We start from the raw sequence: 20,163 nt of genomic DNA, 5'->3' as shown, positions 1-20,163 counted from the left end.
CTGGGTGCATCCACAACATCCACAATGGAAGTGGAGGCAGCCTGCTGACTGCTACACTCTGTTGTCTGTGATAACTTTGGCAGGTGTCCTCTGGAGGGCCGAGCCTGCTTTAGGTGCCCTGCCCTTTAGGGGCAGGTGGGCTCTCCTCGGCCTGTGGAGCTGGAGGTGATGGGATCACAGGAAGAGGGGATTGGAATTGGCTGGACAGTCCCGGAGTCACCTGGCTGGATGGCCTGGGGTGCCCATCTGCTGGTCCTCCTCCCTATGGGTGCCTGAGGGCCCCTGGCTGACCTCTTGAGGAAAAAGGGAAGCTGGAGTGAGATTGAGGTACCCCATCCCCCTCTCACATGGACACTGATGGATGCCACCAATGGCTACAGCGATGGATTGTAGCTCCTGTATCAATGCAGGACTGATGTCCTGGACCAAGGTCTCTATGGTGGCTGCCATCCTGCAGTGTTGACCTTGGTGCATTGGCATGCCAGTGCTATCACCTCAGGCTGAAGGCAGACGGACTCCTCCATCGTCCATTGCAATCTGCAGAATGCAGCTGACATCTCTTCCTGATGTACCTGAGATTGTCGCTGCAGCTCCACCAACTGATTTAGGACCAAGTCTGGAGGCTTATCATCTGACTTGGACTCAGCAGAAGCTTGGCCTCCAGCAGTCCTCCGTGTACCACGACCTCCGCCTGCTGTGGACCAAATTATGTGCTTTGCTCACCAGATTGTGACCCAGAGCCTGCTCTAGAACTAGGTCCCACCGAGGTGTATGTCTCTGTGCTGGTGTAGGGTGTGGGCAAGCACTGTGGTCTTCTACTGTGGTGTCCTCAGGATCCTCATCTGAGGTATCGTCAGGACTCAAGCTAAGGGCCTGGCTGGTTGAGGCTGTTGAGCGCTTGGCTGAGGTTCCCATGAAAGAGAGTAGAGATAATTAGTGCATGGCAGGTGACTCTAAAACAGGACAATGCAGTAACAGTATGGTTGCCTGAGAGATGAGTTAGTGCAGGATCTTCATGTGGGTGTTTGCCGCTGACCTCTCCGTTGCTGCAGGCAAGGTCCACATCCTTTCTGGGCAGCTCAAGGGCTCGGGCTTTTGAACTGAGGACCTCGAATTCTACCCCCAGTCTGGGATCTTTCCCTGCGATTATGAGAGATCTTGTTCTGCATAAAGACAGATGGAGAGAGTGTGTGCAAGACGCATGGCAGGGCAGATGATAAGGATGCCCGGCATGTGTGGGTGATGAGGGAGCCATGGACAGGATGAGGACACGATCTCCAGAGGAGATGAGCCCAGATGGAGGTGTGAGGATGTGTGAGAGAGTGACTGGTGATGTCCCTTGAGCTGTCAGTGACTGAGATGCCAGTGAATGTGTGATGGGCTTGTGAGTGAGAGAGTCGAGAATGGTGAGGGTGGTTCATTTACCCTTGCGGCATGGATGAAATCGTTCATCCTCTTTCTGCACTGGGTGCCTGGCCTCTTCTGTGCAGCGTTGGCCCTGACTACCGCCTCCCAAGCTGGATTGGTGAGCTTGCTGAACCCCCTGCGGCAGAACGGGGGTAGAGGACATCACAGAGGGACTCAACTGCGTCCAAAAGGTGTTCCAGTGAGTTTTCATTGAATTTGAGGGCTGCCGTCTTCATGGCTTTCAGGGCCATGTCTTCAGTGGAGCAGACCTGGGCTGCAGACATTGAGAATGCTGTGTGCAGCTGCACGTTAAATAGGGCGTCCGGAGTAAGGAAGTGATGAGCTCACGGCAGGGTGGGTGAATCAGAGGCCTCTCGCCAGCGATTTGGCGTGTTTCCCGTGCGTGCATATTTAATGAGGCAGGAAGCAGATGATACAGCGCGAAAACTTGCCATTGCGGCAGGCAGGTAAAACGCCGATTTTCATACCTGACACGGCGCTTAGTGCACTGAGGGGAAATTCTCACCCAATGAGTACATTGTGTCAGTTTTAAAAAGGAAGAGGATGCTGAAATGATGCTGTTAGAAGCAGAGGTGGTAGAGGGTGGGGTGATAATTGATAGGCAGGACGTACTGGAAAGGCTAGTTATGATTAGAGTGGATAAGTAGCCTGGTCCGGATGGTTTACATCCCAGGTTGCCAAAGGAAGTGCGGTTGAAGATAGTGGAAAGGCTTGCCAAAATCTTCCGATCTTCCCTAAATAGGTGGGAAATGCCAGGGGATTGAAAAGTGGCAAATGTGACACCCTTATTCAAGAAAGGGTGTAAAGGCATTCCTGGTAACCACAGGCTGGTCAGTTTAACAGCAATGGTGTGTAAGATTTTAGAAATAAAAATCAGGTAAAAAATCAACAGGTATTTGGAGAGGTTTGAGTTAATTAAGGCTAGCCAGCACAAATTTGTAAAGGGCAAATCGTGCTCGATCAAACTAATTTTTGATGAAGTAATAGAGAAGTTTGAGGACGGGAATGCAATGTATGTTTTCTATATGAATTTTAAGAAATCGATTGATAACGTACCACATAAAAGGCTAGTTAAGAATAGGTGGGTTGGCACCACGTTGAATTAAAAATTGGCTTAAGGACTGAAAACAGTGAGTCATAGTAAATGGTTGTTTTTCAGACTGGAGGTTGGTAGACAATAGTGTTCCCCAAGGATCAGTGCTGGGAGTACCGCTTATTTTTATATACAGCAAATGACTCAGATATTGAGATACAGAATCAAATTTCAAAATTTGCCAATGATACCAAACTTAGAGGTGTGGCAACAGCGAAGATGATAATCAACCGCAACAGAACATAGGCTAGCAGAATGGGCAGGCAAGTGGCAGGTGGTATTTAATACACAGAAGTGTGAGATGATGCATTTTGGCAGAGGAGATTGGGAGAGGCAATCTTCTTTCTCTTAGGCGGTCCCTTGCTTCCACTTCAGTTCGATGGGTTCTGAGATGGCCGATAAGTCCAATGTGCGATCTGCAGACTGCCACATGGGGCAGGTGGTGCACAGAGGGTGGGTTAGGTGAGTTGTTGGGAAATTAATAATACTTGAAATAAAAGTGAAAAATCCCTTTAGGCTCAGGTGATGCTAGAAAGTCTTTCGATGTGTTCAGTGCCTTCCCAAATGAACCTTCCCAATTTCAAGGATTCCATGAGTTGGTGGAGATATTTGACCTCTTCAGGGATGCTTTGAAGACATCCCTAAAGTGTTTCTGTTGTCCTCCTGGGAGTCTCCTGCCACTACTGAGTTCTGAGTAGAACAGTTGTTTTGGGAATTTAGTGTGGAGTATACGGCATGTCCTGCCCAGCAGAACTGGTTTTGAGTGATTAGTGCCTCAATGCAGAGCATGTTGACTTGGGAGAGGGCGCGACTGTTGGACCAGCTTTCTTGCCACCGGATGTGGATGCTTGTGTGAAGGCATTGCCGGTGGTATTTCTCCAGTGCTTTGGGGTGACTGCTGTACGTTGTCCAAGTCTCAAAAGCATATAGGAGCGTGGGAATTACTGCTGCCCGGTAAACCAAGACCTTAGTCTTGGGTTTGAGATCCTGGTCCTCAAATAGTCTTTCCCTAAGTCAGTCAAAGGCTGAGCTGGCACATTAGAGGTAATGACTAATTTTGTCATCTATATTTGCGTTCGTCAAGAGGAGGCTCCCAAGATGTGGAAAAAAGTTAATGGTAGTTCTAGGGTCAAGGGTGTTCACGTGCATAGATCTTTTAAAATGGCAGGACATATTGAGACATATTGAAAGTACCTTCCACTCTCACATAGATTTCTTCTACAGGGAAAATTGCTCTCCTCGCCCTATCTCAAAGCTGTCCTTGCCCTCAGTTTCATTTTATGCTTCATCTCATCCGACGCCTTAACAAGAAACTTTGTCTCTTTCTTTCAGGTGCTAAGGAACACAAGCTCCAACAACTCATTGATACCAAAGCCCATCCAGAACGTTTCACCCCTTCCCGCCCCTCTGACCCAATTCCGTCTTCTAATCCCAGCCCTTGCCGCGTATTCACCATACCCCCTGACCTTCCCCTCTCTGATGCTGAACATTCAGTACTCAGCAAAGGACCCAGTTTCATACCCTTACACCCTAAACTCAATGAATTCCAGGCTTGGCACGATGCTGAACTCTTCTACGGCCGCCTTCGTCTCCGTGCTTACTTCTTTGGGCAGGAGTCCTCACTTCTTTGGGCAGGAGTGCTCCGCCCGTTCAAACAGATCCTTTCACCTGCCTCCAGTACTCTCCCTCCACCTGGACCCCTCCCTCTGGTCTCTTACCCGCCCTTGATCTTTTCATTGAGAACTGTCAGTGTGACATCGGCTGTCTCAATTTCTCTGCACCTCTCACCCATTCTAACCTCTCTCCTTCTGAACTTGTCACACTCTGTTCTCAGGTCCAACCCTGACTTTGTTATCAAACCAGCTGATGGTTTGGTGCTGTTGTTGTCTGATGCACTGACCTCTACCTTGCAGAGGCTGAGCGCCAACTCTCAGACACTTCCTCCTACCTCCCCCTGGATCATGACCCCGCCACCAAACATCAAGCCATTGTTTCCAGGACTGTCACTGACCTCATCTCTGGAGATCTTCCCTCCACAGCTTCTAACCTCAGTCTCCCAACCTCAGACAGCCCGCTTCTACCTCCTCCCCAAAATCCACAAACAGGACTGTCCTGGTAGACCAATCGTGTAAGCCTGTTCCTGCCACACAGAACTCATTTCTTCCTATCTTGACTCCATTCTCTCTCCCCTTGTCCAGTCTCTTCCCACCTAACCTCGTGATTCCTCTGACACCCTACATCAAATCAGCAATTTCCAGTTCCCTGGCCCCAACTGCCTCCTCTTCACCATGGACGTCCAATCCCTCTACACCTCCATCCTCCACCAGGATGGTCTGAGGGCTCTCTGCTTCTTCCTCGAACAGAGGCCCGAACAATCCCCATCCACCACCACTCTCCTCCGTCTGGCTGAACTTGTTCTCGCACTGAACAATATCTCTTTAAACTTGTCTCACTTCCTCCAAATAAAAGATGTGTCCATGGGTGCCCGCATGGGCCCCAGCTATGCCTGTCTCTTTATGGGGTATGTGGAACATTCCTTGTTCCAGTCCTACTCCGGCCCCCTCCCACAACTCTTTCTCCGGTACATCGATGATTACTTCGGTGCCGCTTCATTCTCTTGCCTGGACCTGGAAAAATTTATCAATTTTGCTTCCAATTTCCAACCTTCCATCACCTTCACATGGCCCATCTCCGACACGTCCCTTCCCTGACCTCTCTGTCTCAATTTCTGGTGATAGACTGTCTACCAATATTCATTACAAGCTCACCGACTCCCACAGCTACCTCAACTACAGCTCCTCACAACCTGCTTCCTGTAAGGACTCCATCCCGTTCTCTCAGTTCCTTCGCTTCCGTCGCATCTGTTCTGATGATGCCACTTTCTAAAACAGTGCTTCTCACATGTCTTCCTTCTTCCTTAACAGAGGTTTCCTACCCACGGTGGTTGACAGGGCCCTCAACTGTGTCCGGCCCATCTCCTACACCTCTGCCCTCACACCTTCCTCTCCCTCCCAGAACCATGATAGGGCTCTCCCTCCCAGAACCATGATAGGGTCCCCCTTGTCCTCACTTTTCACCCCACCAGCCTCCGCATTCAAAGGATCATCCTTCACCATTTCCGCCAACTCCAGCATGATGCCACCACCAAATACATCTTCCCTTCACCCCCACCTCTCCCCTCCCACCGGCATTCCATAGGGACTGTTCCCTGCAGGAAACCCTGGTCCACTCCTCCATCACCCCCAACACCTCAGCCCCCTCACATGGCACCTTCCCATGCAACCGCAGAAAGTGCAACGCCTGCCCCTTTACTTGCCCCCTCTTCATCGTCCAAGGGCCCAAACACTCCTTTCAAGTGAAGCAGCATTTTGCTTGCACTTCCCTCAATTTAGTCTACTGCATTCGCTGCTCCCAATGCGGTGTCCTCTACATTGGAGAGACCAAACACAGACTGGGTGACTGCTTTGCGGAACACCTTCGGTCTGTTCGCAAGTATGACCCAGACCTTCCTGTCGCTTGCCATTTCAACACACCACCCTGCTCTCATGCCCACATGTCTGTCCTTGGCCTGCTGCATTGTTCCAGTGAAGCTCAACGGAAACTGGAGGAACAGCAACTCATCTTCCGCTTAGGCGCTTTACAGCCTTCCAGACTTAACACCGAGTTCAACCTGGTTAGAAGAATGGCTGCCTGACAGAAAACAGAGAGTATGCATAAATGGGTCTTTCTCTGGTTGGCAGGATGTGACGAGTGGAGTCCCGCAGGGCCTCAACTTTTTATAATTAATATCAATGACTTAGATGAGGGGAGTGAAGGCATGGTAGCTAAATTTGCAGATGATACAAAGATAGGTTGGAAAGTATGTTGTGAAGAGGACATAAGGAGGTTGGAGATGGATATAGATAGGTTGATTGAGTGTGCAAAAATCTAGCAGATGTAGTAAAATGTAGGAAAATATGAAGTTGTTCACTTTGGCGGGAAGAATAATAAAGCAGAGTATTACTTAAACAGAGAATGGCTGCAGATTTCCAAGGTACAGTGGGATCTAGGTGTTCTAGTGCATGAGTCACAAAATGTTAGTATGCAAGTACAGCGAATAATTAAGGCGGCCTTGAACTTTTATTTCTAAGCTTCTTATGGAAAAAGAAATAGACAAGTTGCAAAAAAATGTTTTGGGTTGGGGGAGAGCAGATTTTATTAAAATAAGGCAGGATGTAGCCAAGGTAGACTGGGAACAGCTACTTGTGGGGAAATCTACAGAAGAGCAGTGGGGGGGCATTCAAAAAGGAAATGGGGAGGGTACAGGCTCAACATGTTCCCTCTAGGGTGATAGGAAGGACTAACAAGCCCAGAGAACCATGGATGACCAGAGATATTCAGGATACGGTGAGAAGGAAAAGAGAGGCTTTTAGCAGGTACAAGGGGAGCAAATCAGCGGAGGCATTAGTGGAGTACAGAAAGTGCAGGGTGGTGTTTAAGAAAGCAATTAGGAGAGCAAAGAGGGGATTTGAGAAAGCTCTGGCTGGTAAAAGTAGGGAAAATCCCAAGATATTCTATAAATATATCAATGGGAAGAGGATAACCATGGAAAGAGTAGGGCTCATTAGGGACCAAGGGGGAAATCGATGGGTTGAGCCAGAGGACATCGGTAGAGTGTTGAATGAATACTTCACATCTGTCTTCACCCAAGAGAATGAGGATGAAGGTATGGAACTCGGAGAGAGAGACTGCGAGGTTCTTGAGCAAATTGATATTGGGAGTGACAAGGTATTGGAGGTGTTGGCAGGCTTAAAAGTGGACAAATCTCCAGGTCCGGATGATTTGTGTCCCAGACTGCTGAGGGAGGCAAGGGAGGAGATCGCAGGGGCTCTGACCCAAATTTTTAATTCCTCGCTGGCCACGGGGGAGGTGCCAGAGGACTGGGGAACAGCTAATGTGGTTCTGCTATTTAAGAAGGGTTGTAGAGATAAGCCAGGGAACTACAGGCCAGTGAGCCTCAGGTCAGTGGTAGGGAAACTATTGGAGAATTGGAGAAAATTCTGATGGAGAGAATCTATTTCCACTTGGAGAGGCAACGTTTGATCAGGGATAGTCAGCATGGCTTTATCAGAGGGAGGTCATGCCTAACAAATTTGATTGAATTTTTTGAGGTGGTGACCAGGTGTGTAGATGAGGGTAGTGTAGTTGATGTAATTTATATGGATTTCAGCAAAGCCTTTGACAAAGTTTCACATGGGAGACTTATAAAGAAGGCAAATGCACATGGGATACAGGGTAATTTCATAAGATGGATTCAAAATTGGCTTAGTTGTAGGAGACAGAGGGTGATGACAGAAGGATGCTTTAGTGACTGGAAGCCAGTGTCCAGTGGCGTACCACAGGGATCTGTGCTGGGTCCCCTATTATTCGTCATTTATATAAACAACATAGATGACTATGTGGGGGGTAGGATTAGTAAGTTTGCAGAGGACACAAAGATTGGCTGGGTGGTTAACAGTGAGGTTGAGTGTCTTGGGCTACAGGAAGATATAGACAGGTTGGTCAAATGGGCAGATAAGTGGCAGATGGAATTTAACCCTGAAAAGTGAGAGGTGATCCACTTTGGAAGGAGTAATTTGACAAGGAAGTATTCAATGAACGGCATGACACTAGGAAGTTCTGAGGAACAAAGGGACCTTGGCATGTGTGTCCATAGATCTCTGAAGGCAGAGGCGCACGTTAGTGGGGTGGTGAAAAAGGCATTCCTGACACTTGCCCTTATCAATCGAGGCATAGATTTCAAAATTAGGGAGGTCATGTTGGAGTTGTATAGAACCTTGGTGAGGCCACAGCTGGAGTACTGTGTGCAGTTCTGGTCACCACATTATAGGAAGGATGTGATTGCACTGGAAGGGGTGCAGAGGAGATTCACCAGGATGTTGCCTGGGATGAAACATTTAAGTTATGAAGAGAGGTTGGATAGACTTGGATTGTTTTCGTTGGAGCAGAGAAGACTGGTCGAGGTGTACAAGATTATGAGGGGCATGGACAGGGTGGATAGGGAGCAGTTGGTCCTTTAGTTGAAGGGTCAGTCACAAGGGGACACAAGTTCAAGGTGAGGGGCAGGAGGTTTAGGGGGGATGTGAGGAAAAACGTTTATACCCAGAGGGTGGTGACGGTCTGGAATGTACTGCCTGGGAGGGTGGTGCAGGCGGGTTGCCTCACATCCTTTAAAAAGTACCTGGATGAGCACTTGGCACGTCATAACATTCAAGGCTATGGGCCAAGTGCTGGTAAATGGGATTAGGTAGGTGGGTCAGGTGTTTCTCACGTGTCGGTGCAGACTTGATGGGCCGAAGGGCCTCTTCTGCACTGTGAGATTCTGTGATGTGGCTTTATTTATTTTATTTAAGCAAATGCAAATCTCCAAAGCCAAGTGATAGTTATCCTTTATTACAAGAGCAATTGAATATAAAAGTAAGGACATTAAGCTTCAGGTGTACAGGGCATTGGTGAGACCACATCTTGAATATTGTGTGCAGTTTTGGTTTCCTTATTTAAGGAAGGATGGAAATGCGTTGGAGGCGGTTCAGAGAAGGTGTACGAGATTGATACCGGGAATGAGCTGCATGTCTTACGAGGAAAGGCTAGACAGACTGGGCTTGTTTCTGCTGGAAGTTAGAAGAGTGAGGGGCAACTTGATTGAAGTATACAAGATCCTGAACGGTATTGACAAGGTGGACATGGAAAGGATGTTTCCTCTGGTGGGTGAGCCCAGAACTAGGGGACACAGTTTTAAAATTAAGAGTTGCTCTTTTAGGACAAGATGAAGAGAATTTTTTTCTCTGAGGGTTGAGAGACTTTGGAACTCTCTGCCTCAGAAGATGTTGGATGCAGGTTCATTGAATATTTTTAAGGCGGAGATAGATTGATTCCCTTGCCTAACAAGAATTTATCTTCCTCTGCCTTAAAAATATTGAATGACACTGCCCTCTTCTAAACTCCCAGAAACAAATCCAGTCTGTCTAACCTATACTCATAAGACAATCTGCTCATTCCAGGTATCAATTTAGTAAACCTCCTCTGAACCGTCTCCATTGCATTTCCTGTATAATATATGCCCTTACGTTATGTTCAATTTCCGTCATAATAAAGGATAGCATTCCATGAACCTTCTTAGTTACTTGCTGTACCTTTTTTTTATTCGTTCGTGGGATGTGGATGTGGGCGTTACTGGCTAGCATTGCTCGTGTTCAGAGTGCATTTTTTTTAAGAGACAACCACATTGCATGTAAGCCAGACCAGGTGAGGAAATCTACCAATTTCCTTCCCTAAAGAGCATTAGTGAACCAGATGGGTTTTTACAACAATTGACAATGGTTTCATAGTCATCATTAGACTTTTAATTCCAGACATTTGTTGAATTCAAATTCCACCATCCACCGTGGCGGGATTTGAACCCGGGTCCCCTCAGCATTCACCTGGGTCTCTGGATTACTAGCCCTGTGACAATACTACTACGCCATCACCTCTCCCTCCATAATAACTTTTTGTGACTCATGCACTAGACACCTAGATCCCTCTGCGGTTTGGAATTCTGCAACCGTTCTCCGTTTAAGTCATACATTGCTTTTTTATTCTTCCTGCCGAAGTGAACAACTTCGCATTTTCCCACATGTAAGTACAGCGGAGAATGTTACTTGGTATAATCTACCTTTGAATTTTGAGCAAATCCCCAGGTATGTGGTTTTTAAGTCCCCTAATATTTCATTAATAAACAGAAATAAACATAGCTGGGTGTAGTAAGTCAAACTACAAACAGAACACAATTTATGAACTGAAACCTCAACAGCACATGCCTGCAATAACCCCAAGCAACAGCATATCCAAATGCAAAAACTAAAACTGTGGCCAGAACATCTGTCCCTGTCTATCATCCCATGGTAGCCCACAGGATGGAATTGAGGTATGCTGATTGAACTATTTTAAATAAACAATTTTTATTTCTGACAAAGAGTCATTGACCTGAAACGTTAACTCTACTTCTCTCTCCACAGGTGCTGCCAGACCTGCTGAGCTTTTTCAGAATTTTGTTTTCCTTTTAGATTACCAGCGTATTTGCAGCACTTTTACCTTGAACTATTATTTCTATGTGGTTTTATTTTAATAAAACAAATGCATATCCCCAAAGCTAAGCGATCGCCTCCTCATTTGCTGAGTTTAAGGTGATTAGTCTGCCACCTAGTCCATAGAGAGACACTCGGTAATGTGCAGCGTTGTTTGTGTCTCTCCACAAGTGTACAAGGGGTTTGTAGCGAGGCACCAGCAGTGGAGGCTGGCTGCACAGGGGCCCTAACCTGTTCAGCAAGGACCACTCTAGCTATAGTAGTTCAAAATCTGTCATTTGACAGATGGGGCTCATCATCAGGAACTTGTAAGTGACTTCCCATGTTTCCCATTCCTTGCACCAAAGGATGTCTGCTGGGAGATCTTGCTCAGGAAGGGTGCTCCATATGGGGCACTGAGATGGAAGGCGGGCAAGTAGGTGGGTTGAACAGAACATCACGGAGTGGTAAGTGAGCTGCAACATGGATGGTTTAAATAAGCTCGTCAGTTTTCATCAGTTGGTGGATGTGTGGCAGAGTAATGTTTGTAAGGACACGAATCCAGAGGAGGGGTGCTGAGTGGAAGGTTCCAGTTATGATGCACATTTTTGCATTCAATTGAGTGTCAACAAGATGTGTGTGTGTGTGATGACCTTTGTCAGACAGTGCGTAGTACTCTGCTGCTGAGTATGATAGGGCAAGTGCTGAGGTGTGGAGAGTTTGGGCAGCACCGCCCCATGTAGATGCAACAAGTTTGGTTAGGAGGTTGTTTCTGGTTTTGACCTTTGCTGCTGTTTTCTTCAAATATTCCCAGAAGGACAAAGTCCTATCTAGAGTCACTCCCAAGTGTGTCAGGTTGGGATCATGCTTTTGTCTCTGGCCATCTATGTAGATATGCAATTTTTTTTTGGCACTGGTATTGTGGAGGCGGAATACACTGGATATGGTTTTAGTGAGATTCAACGTTAGACACCATGTCCTGCAGTGGTCTGTCAACTTTGTAATGTCTTTGTTAACGATCTGATCCACTGGTCCAGAGTGCAGGAGGATGGAGGTTGGGTGGCACAACAGGTGTCATTAGCATAGATGAACTTGTGAGATATGGTTGTTGGCTGGTCATTTGTATATATGTTGAGGAGGGTTTGGGCTAGCACTGAACACTGGTAGTCTGTTGGCCAGTATTCTCAATGCACTCCTGACTTGCCCAAGGTGGACTCTGAATCGTCTATTATGAAGGACCATTTTGACAACTGTCCCGACCCAGATTGGAAGTGCTCTGGACAGCTTTAGGAGCAGGCTAGTGGTCCGTACTGTATTGCAGGCACTGTATCAATGGATCAGCGTTCACATTACGACCCCATCAGGACCCAGGGGAAGCAAATGATGCTACCAGCAGACTGAATTCCAAGAGAAAATTCAAAGACTCTGAAAGAGCCCCCTTGCGGAATCCCAGTCCTTGCAGAACCGCCAGTCTGAACATTGAGTAGCCCTCTGGCTTTATGGCAATAGGGCTTTCTGAAGCTTACAACTTAACATTGAGGGCCAGTTGGCTACCAAGCGAAAGCTAGTTGTGGCTTTATGAGGGACTAGGGTGAGTCAGATCACTGAAAGAAAACCTTAGAAGTGAGTTCTGTTAGGGGTGTCAATCAAGCATTAACCTGCATCTACTAGAAGCTGCTTAACCTGCGATGTATTTCAAACATTTTCTAATGCATGAAGTTAGTAATTGACATTGAGGATATAAGATGATGAATGCTTAATACACACATACAGATTCCTTTAACTACTACTTTAATTGAGGAATTATCAATTTAAAATAAATGAGTTAATGCTCTCCATGAAAATAGCAATGGAGCAAAGTCATTCAAACACTTTAGCATTCATCTGCAATTATTACTTATAGTAATTCCTGACTATGTCAAAAAGGTACATCTCCTTGTGAAAAGAAAAACTAGTGTACCTTGCAATCAGTAAAAAAAAAATTGATTGACTGCTTCTAGCCATGGGTGTGGAATCTATTCAGCTCACAAGCATGATGTAACAATTACTAATGTTACTCCTCACATTTCCCTGTGGATGCTGACTCCTCTATTATGGATGTTGTGGGCTCACCCCCTGAATGTTAAATGGTCAAAAAGGGATGTCAACCACTACTATGTAAACAAAGTGCAAACTGCTTTCAAAGTTACAGAAGAGTGTTGGGTACTGTAACTCACCTACACAGCCCAAGCATCTGCATCATACAACATGGTTGTATAATGTAGTAAATCCAGAATATAGGGATCGCAATATAAATTAAACAAACCTGTCACCATTCCAATTGCCCTCCCTTTTATTTTCAAAGCTTAACACTTGTGTAAGTGACAGAAATGCTCAAATAAAAAGCCAAGTAACATACTCATAGTAGAATAACCTTGTTCTTCAAAAAGGCTTCTGCAATTGGTCTTGAAGAAAAATGTGCACACAGATCAACAGTCGGGCATCTCCATGAAATTCCTTTGACAGCATTTTTTCTTAGAAATTGAATTTTGGCAGCCTGCTTGTATGTAATCACTTCAGGAATGAACACTAACTAATTGCACCTCTCAGAAATCATTAGCTTATTTGAAAACATGAGCATGACTCAAAGTGGAAGAAAGTCACCGTCAGATTGTTTTTAAGATCTTGCAGTCCCGCAGTCCAACCGAACTGATAGGCCTGGATTTTCTGTGAAGCTGCAATCAGCATCAGATGTGCAGCAAGTGTCACCAGCTGCAGAAACTCCAGCTCTAGGTTTCAGAACTCGAGCCATGGCTGGAGTCACTGTGGCTCATTCACAAAGCTGAGAACTATGTGGATAGCACATTTAGGGAGGTCATACTGCAGGTTAATAGAGAACGGGCAGAGGCAGAATGGGTGACTACCAGGCAGTCTTGGAGGGCCAGGCAGGTAGTCCCAAGGCTATCTCGCTCACTAAGCGGTTTTCCACTTTGGATACTGGTGAAGGACATTCCTTTGGGGTATGGTGAACAGCCATAGGTCATGGTCCACATTGGTATCAACAACACAGATAGAAAGAGGAATGAGGTCCTGAAAGCAGGTTTTAGGGGAATAGGAAAGTGACTGAATGACAAGAGCATGAAGCAGCCCCCTCCCACAACTCTTTCTCCGGTACATCGATGACTGCTTCGGTGCTGCTTCATGCTCTTGTCTGGACCTGGAAAAATTTATTAATTTTTCTTCCAATTTCCACCCCTCCATCATTTTCACATGGTCCATCTCTGACACTTTCCTTCCCTTCCTTGACCTCTGCGTCTCAATTTATGGTGATAGACTGTCCACCAATATTCATTACAAGCCTACTGACTCCCAGGGCTACCTTGACTACAGCTCCTCACACCCCGCTACCTGTAAGGACTCCATCCCATTCTCTCAGTTCCTTCACCTCCGTTGCATCTGTTCTGATGATGCCACTTTCAAAAACAGTTCCTCTGACATGTCTTCCTTCTTCCTTAACTGAGGTTTTCCACCCACGATGGTTGACAGGGCCCTCAACCGTGTCTGGCCCATCTCCCGCGCATCCGCCCTCACAACTTCCTCTCCCTCCCAGAACCATGATAGGATCCCCCTTGTCCTCACTTATCACCCCACCAGCCTCCGCGTTCAAAGGATCATCCTCCGCCATTTCCGCCAATTCCAGCATGATGCCACCAGCAAACACATCTTCCCTTCACCCCCCCTGGCGGCATTCTGCAGGGATTGTTCCCTCTGGGACACCTGGGTCCACTCGTCCATCACCCCCTACACCTCAACCCCCTCCCATGGCACCTGCCCATGCAACCGCAGAAGGTACAACACCTGCTCCTTTACTTCCCCTCTCCTCACCCTCCAAGGGCCCAAACATTCCTTTCAAGTGAAGCAGCATTTCACTTGCACTACCCTCAATTTAGTCTACATTCGCTGCTCCCAATGCGGTTTCCTCTACATTGGAGAGACCAAACGCAGACTGGGTGACTGCTTTGCGGAACACCTTCGGTCTGTCCGCAGCATGACCCAGACCTCCCTGTCGCTTGCCATTTCAACACTCCACCCTGCTCTCATGCCCACATGTCCGTCCTTGGCCTGCTGCATTGTTCCAGTGAAACTCAATGCAAACTGGAGGAACAGCACCTCATCTTCCGACTAGGCACTTTACAGCCTTCCGGACTGAATATTGAGTTCAACAACTTTAGATCATGAACTCTCCCCTCCATCCCCACCCCCTTTCCGATCCCTCTTTTTTCCAATAATTTATATAGATTTTTCTTTTCCCACCTATTTCCATTATTTTTAAATGTATTTCCATCCATTGTTTTATCTATACCTTTTAGCCTATTTCGATCCCTTCCCCCCACCCCACTCTGCCCCGCCCCCACTAGGGCTATCTGTATCTTGCTCGTCCTGCTTTCTACCCTTAATGTCACCTATTAGCACATTTCTTAGTTAATATCACCACTGTCAACACCTCTTTGTCCTTTTGTCTGTGACATCTTTTGGCAATCTCCACCTATCACCGGCCCTCTATCCAGCTCTACTTGTCCCACCCCCCTTAAACGAGCTTATATTTCACCTATTTTTCCTTAGTTCTGTTGAAGAGTCATACAGACTCGAAACGTTAACTGTATTCCTCTCTGCAGTTGCTGTCAGACCTGCTGAGTTTTTCCAGGTAATTTAATTTTGTTTTGGTTATGAAACCATTGTCGATTGTTGTAAAAACCCATCTAGTTCACTAATGTCCTTTAGGGGAGGAAATCTGCCATCGTTACCTGGTCTGGCCTACCTGTGACTCCAGTCCCACAGCAATGTGGTTGACTCTTAGATGCCCTCTGAACAAGGGCAATTGGGGATATGCAATAAATGCTGGCCTAGCCAGCGACACCCACATCCCATGAATGAATTTAAAAAAAGCAGGACCTCCAATTTTAGGATTACTCCCAGTACCACATGCTATTGAGTATAGAAATAGGAGGATTGAGCGACTGAACACACGGCTGGAGAAATGGTATAGGAGGGAATGCTTTAGATTTCTGGGGCATTGGGACCAGTTCTGGGGAAGGTGGGACCTGTACAAGGAGGATGGATTATATAGCAGGACTGGGACTAATATCCTCATGGAGATGTTTGCTAGTGCTGTTGGGAAGTGTTTAAACTAGCTTTTCAGGGGGAAGGGAATCAGAGAGAGTTCAGATAGGAGGAAAGCAAAGCTGGTAATGGGAAGCACAAAAGTAGTAAACAAAAGTGGAAGGCAGCCGAAACAAAGTACAGTGTCAAATAGAGTGGACACAAATAGACACAAAATCCGATGGTATTGTTTTTCCAACTCATTCCCACAAAGCTATTGATTCCTTGCTAGGGTAGAGTTCCACAACAAAAATCACCCTCTGATATCTTGACAAAGTAATTGTTCATCTTGTTTGTGTCTAGATAGCGAATGTTGGCAAATTATTTAAGCAAGGGGAGGTCACTGCCGAATCTGATCATGATAACTGATGGTCACACATTGTACTTCCAGCAGGGGTTTCTAGATAGTGGTTACAAACGACAATATGAGCTGATTTACTACTCTCTAACTTGGGGTACAAAGCCAATTGCAGCTCTTTTCTCACTACCCTGGCTGAGATCACTACTGTAATGTCATGATAAAAAGGTTTGATAAGCTGAGTATTTTCAAAATCTGTTTTCCCTTAAACTAAAGCCTAAACATTTTCAAAATAAATAAGATTTTATGCCTACAATAGCAAAAAGTTTATTATGAAAAAAGGTCCATTAAGCCCACTCCTTCCGTTGTCCAAAGGATGATGATCACAATGATGAATGCGCCCTCCCCTCAACCTCTAATTCTCTAATCTATTCTCTAATCATGAAAGTCAAACAGATCCATATAACCCCCGATCAACTTTCTTGACAGATACTAACGCAGCTCCTCTTGAAAGGTATCAATTGACATGGAATTAACTACTTTTTGCAAGTAGTCTGTTCCAAAATGGAAGGAACAATTTAAAATTCCAATCACAGACAGATTATAGCAATAGGTCTAAAAAGAAAAGCCTCACATTTCATTGCATGTGTTTACTCTGTATAGCCCTTGGCTTCTATTCAGGGGAGCTTTCTCTTTCCTGCTGCTTCCAACTGAGGTCAAAGCAATCATGTATGGAGCAACAGGGAATGGAAAAACTATTTTTCATTGCTTTAGACCAGCCTTGAATCGAGACAGCAATGGAAACAGATGACAGATTTTACAGCAATTGGCAAGCTGCCAGAAATGGATCTGTACGATGAATGGATGAAAGTCATTCATTAGGAATGCTTTTACTAAATGGTTGCGTTGTGAGCTGTACATTTATGATGACTTGGCACTGGCTGGCATATGTTGTTTATTACACACATTAAAAGCCATGAATAGAAGATGTCCACATAATAGGCTGGAATGAAGTATGATTTGTGAATCTATCTGTAGCAATTCTGGTACATAACACCATTAAAATACGGTTAATTGAGATTAAAGAATTGAATCTAGTCAAAATGCTTGTCTTCAAATTAGCTGAAATTCTAAGTAAGCTGAGTGCTTTTAATTTGTCAAATCATTGAAACAAAATGGAAATATGAAACTGACCATAGAGAAAAAAAGGGAATTTCCTTGTGTGTACTATACTGTCCGACGTCAGAAAGTGTTCCCTCCCTGTATCTTGATCAAGAGCCAGCCAGAGCTGCCAGGACGACAACTCCATAGGAATTACAAAACCCATCATATTAAATTTTAACATGGTAACAAGTACAGACATAAAAACATACAAATGAGACAATAAATTCTTCCAAAAGTGCAACTGATACGCTGAATTGTTAAACCAGGAATAACGCCAATTTTAAAGACAATTGAGGAAATTTTGTGATCTGGAGAACTCACAGGCTAGAGTTTCACCAATACAATAAAAAAAGAAAGATGTTTTGTTCATTTAAGTACTGAAGATCTTGGCTAAAATTTTGTTAAAGGAATACTGTTATGGGATGAAAGTCTTGTGTGTGCGCCAGGTGTAAGAATGCTCAGAGTTCAAAGTATGGCTAGTGTATGAAATGGGAAACATCACATTGCTGCAGGAAGAAGTCTTCTTCTAAGGCTGGGGCTGAAGAACACTGTTGGGACAAAATAAGGGGAGCTTTGTTTGTATCCAACTGCCCACTGGATGCCCAAAAGAGCATTTACACTGCTTGGCTTGACAATTACAAAATTCACATTGAAAAGGAAAATAAGAACATTACCTTGATGAAAAATATTTGTAAAGCCTTTGGTGTGGTTGGGGGCAAGAGGAGAGAGAGCAGCCATTTATCATTTTCAATCAAGCTCCATTACGTGGAAGTAGCAGTGTGTATCTATTTTTAGTTTAGCCCACGTGGCAGTACAGACAATACAATTTCAAAAAACTTCACAGATGTTCACATTTTACACTGGATACCTCAAATTTGGCAGTTGAAATTACTTTAACATTGTTTTCACTGCTGCCATAATTTGTAGAGGCAGGGAAATAAAGTCTGGTGAAGCCAAATCATATGGCGGTTTCCTTCCCTCTTACTAACTGTCAATACTGCAACTGAAACAGTTTGTGCTCTGTTCCATCTAAGTAATACCATGCAAATAAATTGGTTAACTTAGCACACACCTAGGAAGCAAACTTGGGATCCTGTGGCCTTCTTGGTTTATGCTAAAATGCATGTTGCTTTTACTGACTAGACCATCAAGGGAGTTAATTTTTTTAAAACCTCTATTTGTATCATTTTTTTTCATAGCCACTTTCATTATATCTCACAAAGCAGCCAAATGGATAGAAATTAGTGCCTCCAAAATGCTGCAATAATAGCTGGGGAAGAAGGTAGTGTGCTACAGATGGAAAGGAAGAAGTTGACAAGAACCACGTTGTTTGGTCACTATAACCATCTTTTTCTTTCTCATTTGCTGACAATCTTCACTCTCCACTTCACCTTCAGACATTAACTTCTGCTGGGTCACAATTCCACAGGTGCTGTCTACACTCTGAATCCTTGCCATATGGGTAATTTTTTATCGGTGGGCCTAGATAATGTTTGCTGAGAGCTAATTTATCCCAGGGACAGGGCAAGCCAGCTATTGTTCTCATTTGAACTCTACAGTTCTGAGCAGGATTCTATTCACCAGACATCAAACGTGGGAACCTTGGCTAAATTTTTTCCTCCCCTCTCAATAGCCAAGTGGAGTTGAGGGTAATTGTTGTACTCCTTTTTGTTACCCCAGCTGAGTGCATGACACAAGCCTGGGACTTTTTCTTCTTCTTACAAGTGTAACTGTCCTACTTGTAATAGTTTCATCTGGGTGTTTGTACTGGGAAACAGCAAAATCTCAAAAGTACAAAGCTGCTGTTTCAACTTGCAAATCCAAAGTTGTGGTGCCTCATTTTCTCACCATCAAGAACTAGCCAGACTAGGGAACCGGAAATCATTCCATTATCCTTCAACATCTTTGTTTTGAGAGATATTTCTCTTCTTCAATTAACTCTGAATCAAGCCAATTACTTGAAATTAACCAGCTGCAATAAACATTCATCATGGTTTCCAATATAAGCCTTTAACTGAATGGTTATGGAAACCTGAGAGGGGAAATGGTTCCTCCTCAAGCTAAATCTGTTGCAGTTCTGGAAGATCACTCCAGGACAAAGCAGCCCGCTTGATTGGCATCCCATCCACAAATATTCACCCCTTCCACCACCGACACACAGTGGCAGCAGTGTGTACCACCTGCAAGATGCACTACAGAAACTGACCAAGACTCTTTAGACAGCACCTTCCAAACCCATGATCACTACCAACTAGAAGGACAAGGGGAGCAGATAGATGGGAACACCATCACCTGGAAGTTCCCTTCCAAGCCATATACCATCCTGACTTGGAAATATATCGCCATTCCTTCACTGTTGCTGAGTCAAAATCCCGGAACTCCCTCCCTAACAGCACTGTGGGTGTACATACAGCACAAGGACTGCAGCGGTTCAAGGATGCAGCCCATCATCACCTTCTCAAGCGCAATTAGGGATGGGCAATAAATGCTGGCCCAGCCAGCGAAGCCCACATCTCGTTAATGAATAAAAAAAAACTACTGTTCTGAGCATTGCAAAATTCCTTAGAACCAGGGCAAACACCAATTTGTAGTGTGCTTTACTTGTAACTGCATGAAGTGAAACAGGTGGTAAATGAAATCATGAATTCACAACAGGATTGAACATGTGGAAATGAAATGTGTGAAGTGGTGACCAGTAAAGCAACATAACCTGGCTACTTCAAATAAGCTAGGAATTGCTCTATTAAAATTGATAACCAGGTTTAACAGTTTGATTTAATAAAATGAAGGTTTTCTTTGTAAGCTTTTACTCCTAGTCAATTCAATGAGTACAATTGCAATGTTACGAGTTTGCTTGATGTTGAGTAAGCAGGAGTTCAAATAAGGCTTTTTATTTCTTGAAGCTAATTAGCACCTTTGTTGAAACGCAACCATTCACAGTATCCCAAGAGCAAATA

The 20,163-nt window shown here is 45.1% G+C and overlaps 1 protein-coding gene across 9 annotated transcripts in view; it reads right to left on the bottom strand.

The window, feature by feature from the left end:
* Positions 1-20,163, bottom strand: part of LOC144686492 (diacylglycerol kinase beta-like) — a 691,325-nt gene that overhangs the window by 101,980 nt on the left and 569,182 nt on the right. The window lies entirely within an intron of this gene.

Source organism: Cetorhinus maximus, chromosome 11, assembly GCF_964194155.1.
Source record: "Cetorhinus maximus chromosome 11, sCetMax3.hap1.1, whole genome shotgun sequence".
Lineage (NCBI taxonomy): Eukaryota > Metazoa > Chordata > Chondrichthyes > Lamniformes > Cetorhinidae > Cetorhinus > Cetorhinus maximus.
This window is presented reverse-complemented; position numbering and strand designations above follow the sequence as displayed.